General features: G+C 39.1%; 1 protein-coding gene and 1 pseudogene across 1 annotated transcript in view; one reads left to right on the top strand and one right to left on the bottom strand.

Annotated features, from left to right (window-relative positions):
- Positions 1 to 12893, bottom strand: part of NRXN1 (neurexin 1) — a 1112161-nt gene that overhangs the window by 351030 nt on the left and 748238 nt on the right.
- LOC110590401 lies at positions 4596 to 5106 on the top strand (annotated as a pseudogene).

Here is a 12893-nt window from a genome sequence, read left to right as displayed (position 1 = left end):
CAAATGGTAATGTTTCCTGAGCCAACCCAGTTATTGTTAGTACTTATATACTGAGAAACAATTAGAAATTAATTTTTAAATGAAATAGAGAGACGCTTTTAGAAGACAATAAAGGAGGATAATTAAGTACAATAGTGAGAAACAGTTTTCAGATTTGTTCTGAAGAAATAGTACCAGATATTGTCCCTAATGCACACATGCATGGAGAAGCACAAACTCTCAAAGTTCACGTTTAGACCCAAGAAAGGAAAAATCAACAAGAGAAACTCGTTGATGCCAGATAACTGATGACAAATAAGCAGCACTTCTTTCCTCCTCCCAAAAAGGTTCAGATGGCACTTAATTATTTCATCTACCCAGTACTTCAATCCAAAATTGAAGAAGACATTTTTCACAAACTGCCAAATACAAACAATTTATTCAATTGGGTCTGCTTCGCATGAGTTGTTCGGTAGTTAACAAGAGAGCAAGAAAATAAAGATTTTTAAGGGTCACATTTGCCAAATATCCTCTTTAAAAAGTATGGGTGGTTCCTTGATACAACTGATCGTTATAACATCAGGCCTGTGCTTGACTGTAATCATTAAAATTCTCCTATCTGAACATTCCTTCTGATTAATAACGGAGAAAAGTGTCTGCAGGAAGATAATAAGATAATGCTAGTTTCCTGGGTCGTCAAGCTAGCAGGGCAAGGGGATCTCAGTGAAGGAGTTAAAGACACGGGTTTCACATGCGCACCATAAAGCAGAGAAGGAAGGAGGCAGTCTTTGGGTGCCTGATAATCTATGGCTTTGGAGTCAGGAGGGCTAGTTTGGAGCAAAAGAGAAATAGATTTAGTTTTTAAAGAAATAAAGAACACTAGCAAAATCAGATCTCCTCTGGACAAAGCGTGGGGCCAAGAAACACGTGCAGTGGTTTAGGAGGGCTTAGCCTTACGCCGTTGACAGTCTGACTGACTAATGAGCACTTTCTCCAAATGAGGCTGGTGCAGGAACACTTTCCAGGGCTGCGTTTTATCTCAGGGCCCATTTGCCTGCAGCTGAGGTACTATTACCAGTCGAATGTGGCTGTAATGTAGCCACGTGACATCAGAATAGTTCTATTTCTAGAAAGATAGCAGAGAGAAACCCCCCAGTGTAATCATGCCAGTGTACATTTACGGTAGGCAGGAAAGGGATTTTTCATTTTGCTCCTGGAGCTGAACCGCCAAAGTTGAAAGGGGAAAAAAAAATAAGGCTCTGAATTAAGGCGTAAAAAATCTGATGTTAGGAAACATGGGCTCCTGTGCTTTCCTACTCCCAGGAACTAAGCAGTTTCAGCAAATAATCCTGTTTTGTTTTGCTTTACTTGCCCAGACACATGTATCCATTAAAGCATTCCTCTCCTTCAAGTACCAAAATGAAACATGAGGAACTATTTTAAAATAAGGAAGGATTTTAGCTTAAATTGTCCTCCCAACTGCTTGCTTAGGCACCCATTCTATGTGAGGCATCAAAGGGCATTTGGCCAGACCTGGAGAAATAATTAAACAGGCCATACTTTGCCAAGGAGAGAAAACAAGTTGGCCAGATGTTCAACGTTGCCTTTGTGACCCATAAACCTACCTCTAGAGAGACATTTATCCCTGGAAGTCAGAAACCCCCGAAAAGGCCATCGTCCTATGAGTCACACAGGAATGTCCCCAGTACCAGCTCGGAGTAATTTAACCATGCCGGAGGCCTGCCGAATTTTCAAGAGATGAATATCTTGCTCTCTCAGACATATTGTTCTGATATTTCTTCCACGAGGGCAAAGTCTCTAAATAAATCCAAACTGACTTCTATTTGAAAAGAGCAAGTGTATTTGGTGTGTCCAGCAACTTAAGTTACAGGAGAAATAAATTCTAGCACCCCGTTTCAAATCTAAACAAAGGGGCCTCCAAAAGACTTGGTATTTACAGGGCCTGCAGAGCCTTGAGTAAGCATTTTCAGGGCACCCACAGAAGGTTCTAATGCACAGCATTGCTGCTCCATCACCAGCTTATTAAACCTTAATGGGACTTTTGAAATGCTTTACACCAGAGCTGCAGATAACTCACTCACAGCATGGCTCCTGGAAGCTGCCTCGATTCTGCAACCACCCTGCAGGTTACCAACCTTCCATGTGGGAAATTCCCCAATGCTAGTGTCCTCATTGATGTCAAAGGTCAGCAAACTAAGGTCATGGGATAAACCATCCCCTCTTTTTGCATTGCTGGTGAGCGAAGAAGGATCTTCACACTTTTAAATCGTTGAAAAGAAAGAAAAATATTTTGTGAGATGTGAAAGCTATGTAATACTAACATTTCAATGTCCATAAATAAACTTATATTAGAATACAGCCATGCCTGCTCATTTAAATATTGTCTAAGGTGGCTTTTGCATCCAAGCATCCGATGGCAGAGTGGAGTAGTTGTGACAGAGACCTATGGCCTGTAAGCCTAAAAAATTTACTATCTAGCCCCTTTAAAGAAAAAAAAAAAAATGCTGATCCTTAATTTAAAGCATCATCAGTCATTTTCAACCTTTGACAAGTTCTGAAATATATTAATAAAAATTTAAAGACAGGTTCCATGTCAGTCTCTGCAGCCCTTGGTCAGAACTGATCACTGCCTCACAGTCAGGCCTGATGCCCCCATTTCAGAAAAGCATTCAAGAGCTCTGGGTGGGCTTCCCAAGGATCAAGACCACAAAAATTATGCCTTTAGAAAGTTCAAGACTGACATAGGTAATGTGTAGCTAAAAAGTAATATGACAGGGGCGCCTGGGTGGCTCAGTCATTAAGCATCTGCCTTCGGCTCGGGTCATGATCCCAGGGTCCTAGGATCGGAGTCCAGCATCGGGCTCCCTGCTCAGCAGGGAACCTGCTTCTCCCCCTGCCTCTCCCCCTGCTCATGTGTGCAAGCACTCCCTCTCGAATAAATAAGATCTTCAGAAAAAAAAAAGTAATATGACAGATTTTTTCCCCATGAAACATACCAGAACCTACAGATCGAAATGAATATTGTTCTCTTCAAAGCAGACACTTTGAAATTTGTCGCGAAGAAGCTACCGGTGCCCAAACGTATTTAGAGAATGTCTCCGACACTGCCTGCAGAACCTCTCCTTTGATTGCCTCTTACATAGTCTCAATGATGCCAAATTTTGGTTCGTTAAACTTGGATTTGATTCATACTTTTTCAGTCATTTAGAACTATAGTCAGTGAATAAAAGAGAGAAGCACATTGCCTGGAATAGAAGGGGACACCTCAATAAATATTTGTGGAGTGAATTGAGCTGGCTCAATATAAAGCAAGGCTATTGCCGCTTACAGGAATAAAAACCAGCTGAAGACAACACACATAGCCATTGTCTGTCTCTTAAGTGTACAAAGTGTCTTCCATATTCATAAACTTCTTTGCAGGAAGTGGACATAGGGATTCCTCGTGCTAACACGCTTGTCCTGTCTAGGAAAGAGGTCACAAATACACCACACCTTAGGCCAAGGTAACCCTCCATAGGGAAGAAACAAGGGAGGCAAGGATCTATGAAGCAATACGGCAGAGGAACTCCATCTGCTGGAATTCTATATATTGAATCCAAAGAGAACATCTCTGAAGGAAACACAATACAGTGGTATAAGGAAAGGAGAAATAGAGGAAAGGCGATAGAGGAAATGAGAAGTCAGTAGAAACAAGTGAGGTCATTAGGAGAAGTACACCCTCAGAAATCAGAGGAACAGGGAGATGAGCCGCCCGAAAAGTGCCCTCTCTGAGGTAGAAGGAGATGGTAAAATGACCAGTTCATTTAATTTGCTATGATACTTCAGGCATCATGACCATGTTCTAGTTTTTTATAATGCCTGGCTGAGTGGCTACTGGGGAGGTTACCTACATATATTTTTTGCATTGCCATTTCTCACAGTAACCTAAGTGGGTCTCCTCCTTATAAGGAAAAAAAAATCTGTGTCCACAAAAATGGAACTGATTTACTAAGCATTTAATAACTCGGCTCTGACATCAGAAGCAGAGAATTCTAAAACCTCGCTGAGTAGCATCAGCATCTTTGTATTAAGTGTGTATAATCTTAGGTAACTTCCTAAAAGAATAACATTCATTGGGACCCTCTGATAAGATTTTTTCAAATGGGTTTCATGATTTTATAGCCATCCAGCAAATGTGTCATTTTATGAAGTACAGTGAGAGCAAAATAATTAATCTACAATACTTCAGAGAGTGACAAGACAGTCCAAGTTAGTAGTCAATTATCTGTACAGCAAATGTACATTATGTCTAATTTCCACTATGCTTAAACAACAATAACAACAGCAAGTATATTTACAGTATCTGGAAAGAGTAACAACAAACATTTTATAGATTTCTCTTATAATGCTTTGTATTCTGTTATAAAAAATAAACTTAGATAGCAAATATTAATTTATTCATTCATGTGTTCACTAAATAAGAATTCACCATATGCCGAGAACTGAGGACAAGTTGGATAAGATATTCTCCTCATCCGATGAAGCTCACTGTGAAGGAGAAAGATGCCTGAATAGATCAAACAAGAACGAGTCCAGGAAGGTCTTGAGCAACTGCCATGGAGCCACCAGATGAACCACGCAGGACCTGCCCACCCGCCGAGGCCAAGAGCGACTGGGACATGGTGAGGGTGTTTTGCAAGAAGGGCCCACAGCCACCCAGGCCAAGTCGAAGCAGGCCATCTTAGCAGCTGAGAGAGATGTGGAGACTTTCAAGAAATGGGCCACTGGCCAGAACAAACAGCATTCGATCACCAAGAACATGGCCAAGCTGGACGAGGTGACTGAGAAGCTGCACCACGACCAGATACCCTGGAGGTGGGCAAGGTGTTCCAGCAGGGCCAGCAGAACAAGGGGCTGACTCAGAAGGACTTGCTGCTGAAAATCAATGAAAAGCAGCGGGTCACTGGGGACAACAAGAATGGACCAGTCATTCCTAATAACCAGGTTCAGGGCAAAATTGAGAGAGCTATGAGCCTCAAGCTCCAGGGGAAGGATATCGGGAAGCCCATCGAGAAAGGGCCAAGGGTGAAAGGAATACAAACCTTGAAATCAGTGTGTTCTGGCTGATCTCATCTGGCTGGTTCCCCTGCACCACCAGCGCCAGTGTGGGTCTCTTCACGTGGCTGAGCAGAACCCGGGACATCAGCCCTGCCAGGAACCCCTTCTACCCATACCTGATGTCAAACAAAGTATGTCAAGCAAAGTATTACTTCTCCTGATTTTTTTTTTCCTTCCTATCCCTGGTGTCTGCCCAGTCTCAGGGTGGCTCCCCAGGGAAATGTGAGTGGGACCACCTCACGGTTGGCAGGACTGCAGGGTGGGGTGGCCTGATGTGCAAGAGAAGATGCTGTCTCCAGTCTGGGTTTATTTGTTGCCCTTAAAAAAAAAGAAAAGAAAAGAAAAGAAAGAAAGCAAGCATCCAGGAGGTATGGGATATCTAATCCTGTGGGGGTTGGGGGGTGGTGGTGAGGGGATGGCAGGAAAGAACAGTGCTTGAGCTAAGTCAAAAGAATAAGGCACTTCCTGCCTTGTTGGGGCAGGCTGATCTCTGGCTTGATAAGTAACATACATCAAGATCTTCTTACCAAAAGAGCATCAGTACTGATCAGTGAAAAGAAGATCCTGGTGTAATAAATCCATTCCATTTTCAGAGAGTCCCTTCAATACACAAGTTCTTCTGGGAAGATTTAAACCTCATGTCTTCCCAAGTAAAACTTTATCCCTAGGAATTGATGAAGGAGAGGAAAGCAAAACTCCAAAAAAAGAGGGAAGAGGAATGGTTTCTTTGGAATTACTGCTTGGTCCAGTCCTGGCTATGGACTTGTAAGAATTTAGATTTGACAAAATATATTAACTATTAGAAGTACTTTGTATGACTAGAAAGGGTATCCACATTCTGTCTTTCTGTTTCTCATGCCCTGATTGTCTGTCTCCCTACCCTTCACTGAGTACAATAGTATGTGGTGTCAATTAATATTAGGTCTGAATCTCATAATTCCTGCTAAACTTTGGATCAACATTACAAAACACACCATTAACGCAGATGACCATCTCCTAAATTTGTGCTTTGATTATAAGGAGCAAGAGAGCTTGTAGAAGCCAATAAGTTCCATCCCCACTCCTACAAAAGAGACTCAGGGCAAATATATTTACAATAGAAGGCCATTAGTTAATATTGTCATATTTTCTATATTTCCTGTACCTAATATCAAATGGAAAATCACAAAGTAATGAGAAATAGTACATAGTTGTTCAATATTACCATTGTGGGAAACAATCTGTTCACTAATGCAATTACATTGAATAGAAAGAATATAAACAATAAATTTGAACTTGTACTCCAATACTGTTGAATTCAGTCTTGTCCTACAAAATGCCTTTCACAAATGTAGGTTCTGAGTTTTGTTTTATTCTGTCATTGCTTAATTTACCAAATTCCAGACAGTCTTTTGGGAGATTTGCAGACTGACTGACTTCAAAAGGCAATCTGACAGAAATAACTGGAAATTTCAATGAGGATGAAGATTACTCTGTAAGGAATGAGCAAGTCAGTAGCCATAAGGGAATTTCTCACAAAACCACGATGCAGACCGCTTCACAAATAACTGAGCAAATCTTAAAATTTTATTGCACTAAAAGACAGTTGGGACAGAAGACAAACCCCCACTTACTTGTAAAAAGCTTCACTAGTTTATATCAGAGCAATTTCCCTGGAATTCACCCTAAACTTATTTGAATAGAGCAACACCTTTAAATCAGTCTTAATGGCCAGCATATGCAAAACACAGAATCACTGCTCTATAAAATCTATTACTCCAGATGCTACGACTAGGTGATTTTCCTCAGTGGGCAACATTTCTAGGCAGACCATGTTAGCAATACTCACCGTGACTATATGAAGATGAACGGGATGCTTAGGTTTCATGCCTAGTTGATATACAATCATTTTAGATAAGTTATAGATTGATTACATTTAATTATAGAACTACCATACTCATAAAGGATTCCAAGCCTTTGTCACTCATCCATCTAACTTTGTTACACAAGGAAAGCATGGGAGAGTACGTGAGGGAAGAAAGTGCTTCAGAAATGAGTGACTTCATGCAACTACCACAGGAGTTATGCTTGAGGTCTTTGATGATGAAGGACCATGGAAAAGACCTGAGGAGCCGTTTGGTGATGAGTACACCTAAGAATCAATGTTTATTGGATTCCATATAATTTCTTCTCTTAATTCACAGAGCTACCTAGTAAAATATATTTCATTGTCTCTATTTGACAGGCAAGAGAACTAAAGCTCAGCAAAATTATACATAATTTGCACAAAATAAATGTGACTCCAAGTTCAAATGTAGGTTTGTCTTATTTCAAAATTTACATTCTCTTTCCATTCTACCATGACACCTCACAATAGGAGCCTCACGTGTCAAGAACTAATAGAAACCTGGTGGTAATTTGATTGAGATCTGACTAGTTCCTGGGATAGCTAGATATACTATAATAGAGTAATTAAAACTGCAAAGTGAAATGGTTATAATTGTGATATCAACTATTGACCTAGGTACAGAAGAGAAGGGTAATTTTTCCCTGCAGTGTTGAGGAAGACCTCCCCAAAAGATAACAATTACAAATGGGTCTTGAAGGATGATGGGGAGTTTGATCATATCTAACGGCAAAATGGGCAATGTGGGCAAAGGGTTCGAGGAAACAAAAACCAGGCACTTGACTTGCTCAGAGAAGTAAATACTCCAATGTGGCTCAGAGGTAGTTTTCTCCTTGCTCTCCCCCTTTCTTAATTAGCACATCTCAATTCTTTAGCCTTTCCCAATGAACTTAATTTTATACCAATGTTAGAATTAATAGAAAAAGGTGATCTTGAAATGACAACTGACTCAGTGATGAAGTCGCCATAGTGCTGACATGGCAAAGAACTAAAACAAAGATTATGACAAGTCTCTCTGATGCCTTTCTTCAAGGTCCCAATGTCTTTACCACAGAAAAATAATGTTGTTTCTTTCAAGGCACAGGTTTTTCAATGAGGAAATAATAATAATAATAATAAAATAACACGAATGGAATAGAAATAATTAAATATTTAGACACTTATTTGTACTCTCTTCTTGACTTTCTTATTCTAAGCAACACTCCTACAGGAAAACGTGCCTCAGTTGATACGTTACATTTTCTTGAACATTTGTTGGGAAATGCCAGGGACATCTTCAGTGAGAAAACCTAAAAATTATATGGAAACCCAGGCTAATAATCAAGATTCCTGTTAGCCTTTTGCAGTACCTCTCCACATTTATGGAGTTCTTTATAGACCAACTTGCTAAATCACCAACTTAAAATATCCACAGAACCTAAGAAAAATATTTCACCTGCCGCTTCTTTTCTCCCCAAGAGAGAAAGTCTCCTCTCAATACACAAGTACCTTTCTATTGAATAGTTTCTCAGACCTAGCTTCTAAAATTTCTGCTGAGTATACCGCTTCAATAATTTGTTACGTAATCTATTTACAATCCCTTATTCTACACATAATATTTGGGAAATCAATGTAGCATAGTTGTCTGTGGATATATTTCCTGCCTCCTGCAAGATTCTTAAAACTGATTTTTATGATTAAGGGGTGTCTCTGCTACTAAATCAAGTCACTCAAACTTTCTTTTTGAAATGAACATTTATTTCAGATAATACATGCTCTCTATGGGTAGCCTGTCCACTTTTCATCTGTAATGATCCTGTCTTTTGTAGATACAAAATTGTCAAAAGATATTGGCATACTGCAGGAGAAAACGCCATCCTTTCATTATGTTCAAAATCGATCTGACTCTGAGCTAGCACTTTGGGTAATGGGGCTACATAATCATGTAGACCCTTTCAGGAAATGGCCTATTTATGGATACACACACACACACACACACACAGAAGATTTCACACTTCTGGCTTTATACAATTGTATTCTCTTTTCCTTTCCAATATGTTTCCAAAGTAGGAAGGCTATAATATACAGGAGGGTTGAATTTCTACATCAGCTAGAAATCTGTTGTCTGCTGTATATTGGCTCTATTGATGATGCATTAAGAGTACGTTTATTCCCTACCTGAATCCAGTCCTCACCAACAGATTTGTACGGTTCTCATTTACTGAATGAAATAATACTAAAGATGGTTTAATATCCTGGTCATTGCCCAATGTTAAAAACAAACAAAAACACTGACTTCTAAATTTATTATTTAAAAAATCTTCATTTTTCCTGAGGAATTGGTATATTTTTTCCTCTTGGATAATAGCTTAGTAAGTCTGCATGTGTTTCTTCCACTTAGTAGCTCATTATTCTATTATAATTTCAGTAAGTAAATCATATTCAGTACATAGTATGAATAACTAGCTCTCATTTTGAAAAAAAATGAGTTTCTTACTATTCCAACTTGTTCCTTATTTTCAAAAAGATGCAAGAGAAATGTGGTTAACCTGTACAGCCATATAAAGCAATAAAAAACAGTCTAACTAACTTGCTGATCTATTTTGCTCCAGACCTTTTGAAATGGCTATGTTTTGAATAAAACCTATTTTCTTAGGCTAATAAACAATCTATAATCCATTAAGCCTTTATGAACAAATCTAAGGCTTCTGAAATTAGTGCTTAGGGAAGAGAGAAAGTCAAGTAATGGATTTCAAAGAAATATGAAGGTAATTAAAGAAGACCAAGGATCAAACTCTCATCACCATAATGATTCCTAGAATAGAGCCTTCCCAATGGCCATTTGGGAAGTTTATGTATTACCTAACCTAGAATATGAAATGAGATAGCGAGGAAGAAGGCAAGAAACAACATTTTTAGAAAGGAGTTAGGATAGAGCCAGAAAGGAAGAAAGAAAAGAAAAGAAAGAAAGAAAGAAAGAAAGAGAGAGAGAGAGAGAGGGAGGGAGGGAGGGAGGGAGAGAGGGAGGGAGGAAGAGAGAGAGAGAAAAGGGAAGGAAAGGAAGGAAGGAAGGAAGGAAGGAAATCAGAGTAGTTATTCTCTGAAAGAGTGAATAACTTTAATGGATATTTGTAAGCTAAAGAGAAATCAGGAAAGTTAATAATATTAACAAAGGAACTGTGGGTTTTGAAGTTTAAAAACGTCATTTAAGACTGAAAGTTGGGTTAAATAAATGGGTTAAGACCGCTCTGATCCTAGTGATGTCAGAAGTAACTTAGTTATAAGTAATGATTTGAGTTGTATTTATGTTCATATGTCTGAAAAATGCAAAGGTCCGGTTCTCCCATGTATTTGAGTGTAATACAGAAAATCAGCGCCACAATCCACCTGCGCTGGGTAGGAAAGCCACAGATAAACTCACATGGAGTGAGCAGAGACTGAGAATTGCCCTAATAAACTTTCACCTTTGTTTCCATTGCACAAGTAACAAAACTTTGAGCTGGGCACATGGCCATGCAATATATAGAATTTTCCAGTCAGTCCTGAAGCTAAGTGACTATGTGGTCAAGTTCTGACAAATAAGAAATGAGCAAAACTGATGGCACTTCCGAGTCATGCCCTTAAAAGGGGACTGGGCTTCTCCTTCCCTTCCAATGAGAATATCTGCCTTGGACCAAGCAGATGAAGATAACCTGTTAGGGTTATTAGAATCGAAAGACAAAATTCTGAACTTTCTGCAGAGAAAAGCCACTCATTCAGATTTTATTGCTCAGAGTTCAGATTTTATGACTCAAACTTTTTTTTTTTTTAAAATTGAGACAAGAGGGTAGTGTTTTCTTTCTTTCTTTTTTTTTTTTAAGATTTTATTTATTTATTTGACAGAGAGAGACACAGCGAGAGAGGGAACACAAGCAGGGGGAGTAGGAGAGGGAGAAGTTGGCTTCCCACGGAGCAGGGAGCCCGATGCAGGGCTCGATCCCAGGACCCTGGGACCATGCCCTGAGCTGACGGCAGACGCTTAACGACTGAGCCACCCAGGCGCCCCTCAAACTCTTAAATGAGAGGCAAATAAACTTTTATTCTGTTTAATCTTTCACCTGCAACAGAACCTATACAATAATAGTAAGCACACTGTAGCACTTACCATGTGACAGTTTTCTGGGTGCTTTTAATATACTAACTCATTAAATAATACAATAAACTGAAAAAGGCAACCTATTATTAAAGGTAGTTACAGATGTAGAGTTCAAGCACAGAAAGGTCAAGTAAGTGGTAGATCCAGGGTCTAAATCCAGGCAGTTTGGTTTTAGAGTGCATATGCTTGGTCCCATGGTTTAGCATAATGCTATACATTTACCAAATATTAAATATTTGTTTAATTAATTAAGAGGTAATCCATTTGTTTAACACTGTTTAACTGTATTTAGAAATCTCAAAATGGGTGGCTTGGTTAAGGCATTTGCTGATTTTCTTCCTCTACAGGAGGAAAATGATTATTCTATATGCAGCAGTGTCCTATAGGACACTCTGCACCCTGCAGCCTTTTACACAGCCAGTCTGTATCAACTGTGGAATTACCCTGGCATATCAGCTATTGCTAAGTAAAGACCTGATCCAGCAGTACAGGAGAACTAGAGAATTGAAAAAGGACACAGATGCATAGCTTAAAGAATCAAGGGGAGGTATGTACATCACCTGTTTGTTTTGAATTCTGTTAGCACCATGCCTATCAAGTGCCAGGGACAAAGTGATTGGTGATAGTGGAAGACTTATAAACATGAAGGAGACATCCATCCCCTAAGGAATTCAAAATCCAAACTCCTTCAAGTACAAGATCTTACCAAAGATCTCTTTTGTGTTTTTTTTTTTCCATTAATACAATAGGACTTTTGAGTATGACAAGTCTCAGAAATCTATGTTTTCAGTGGAACAGAGAAAAGGGAATACTAACAACTATAATGAGATTTTTTTTTCTTTTCCCTCCAAAATGCTATCTGGAATTTATGTGACAGAGAACAGAGCCCATCTCTTTGAGATTTTTTTTTTCCCTCCTATTCCCATGCATCAAGGAATGAATCCATAAAGATTCTTTTTGCAGAGATTCAGGTTTTCAAGGTTTCAATAATGAATAGCCACTTTGCTTTTGATAACTTTAATTAAAGTTTCAGAAATAAACTAAGAGCCATAGGGCTTTCTGTATTCTTGAAACAAAGAACAATTTAACCAATTAATACATAAGGGGAACAAATGATTATTTGTAGATTCAAGGCACAATTTTGTCACTCATCTTTCTTTTTTAAAATGTTTTATTTATTTATTCATGAGAGTCAGAGAGAGAGAGAGAGAGAGAGAGAGGCAGAGGCAGAGGAAGAAGCAGGCTCCCCGCCTAGCAGGAAGCCCGATGCGGGACTCGATCCCAGGGCCCTGGGATCCATAACCTGAGCCGAAGGCAGACGCTTAACCATCTGAGCCACTCAGGCACCCTTGTCACTCATCTTTATTGACAGTTATAGATAATAAAATCTACCATGCCAGAAGTCAAGAATGTCTTGGTTGACAATTACTAAGACCCATTCTATTAAGGTGAATATAGAATTCACCTTTCCAATTTGGAAAATGCACTACAGTTATGATTTGTAAACCCAGAAGTTGGACTAATATCAACTTTAAGCTTTATATAAATGTGGTATGTTTTAATAAACATTTTCCCAAATTAAAGGAATACTTTGTTTCTACACATGAGCACCAGCAAATGGCTGAATATGTCTCCCTTTATGCCAGATTGAAGAACACACTTTTATTGAGGTTTACAGTCCTTAAGATGTTTAGAAGTATCCCTACTTTGCATTTTTAATTGCATTTTAAAGGGAGCAGGAAGAAATAACAGTTCAGAATATTTGTTGCCAATTTGAGAAATAAATCTGTATTTGCT

The sequence above is a fragment of the Neomonachus schauinslandi genome, chromosome 10 (genome assembly GCF_002201575.2).
Source record: "Neomonachus schauinslandi chromosome 10, ASM220157v2, whole genome shotgun sequence".
NCBI classification, from domain to species: domain Eukaryota; kingdom Metazoa; phylum Chordata; class Mammalia; order Carnivora; family Phocidae; genus Neomonachus; species Neomonachus schauinslandi.
The sequence above is the reverse complement of the archived record's forward strand: the minus strand, read 5'-3'. Positions and strand labels throughout refer to the sequence as shown.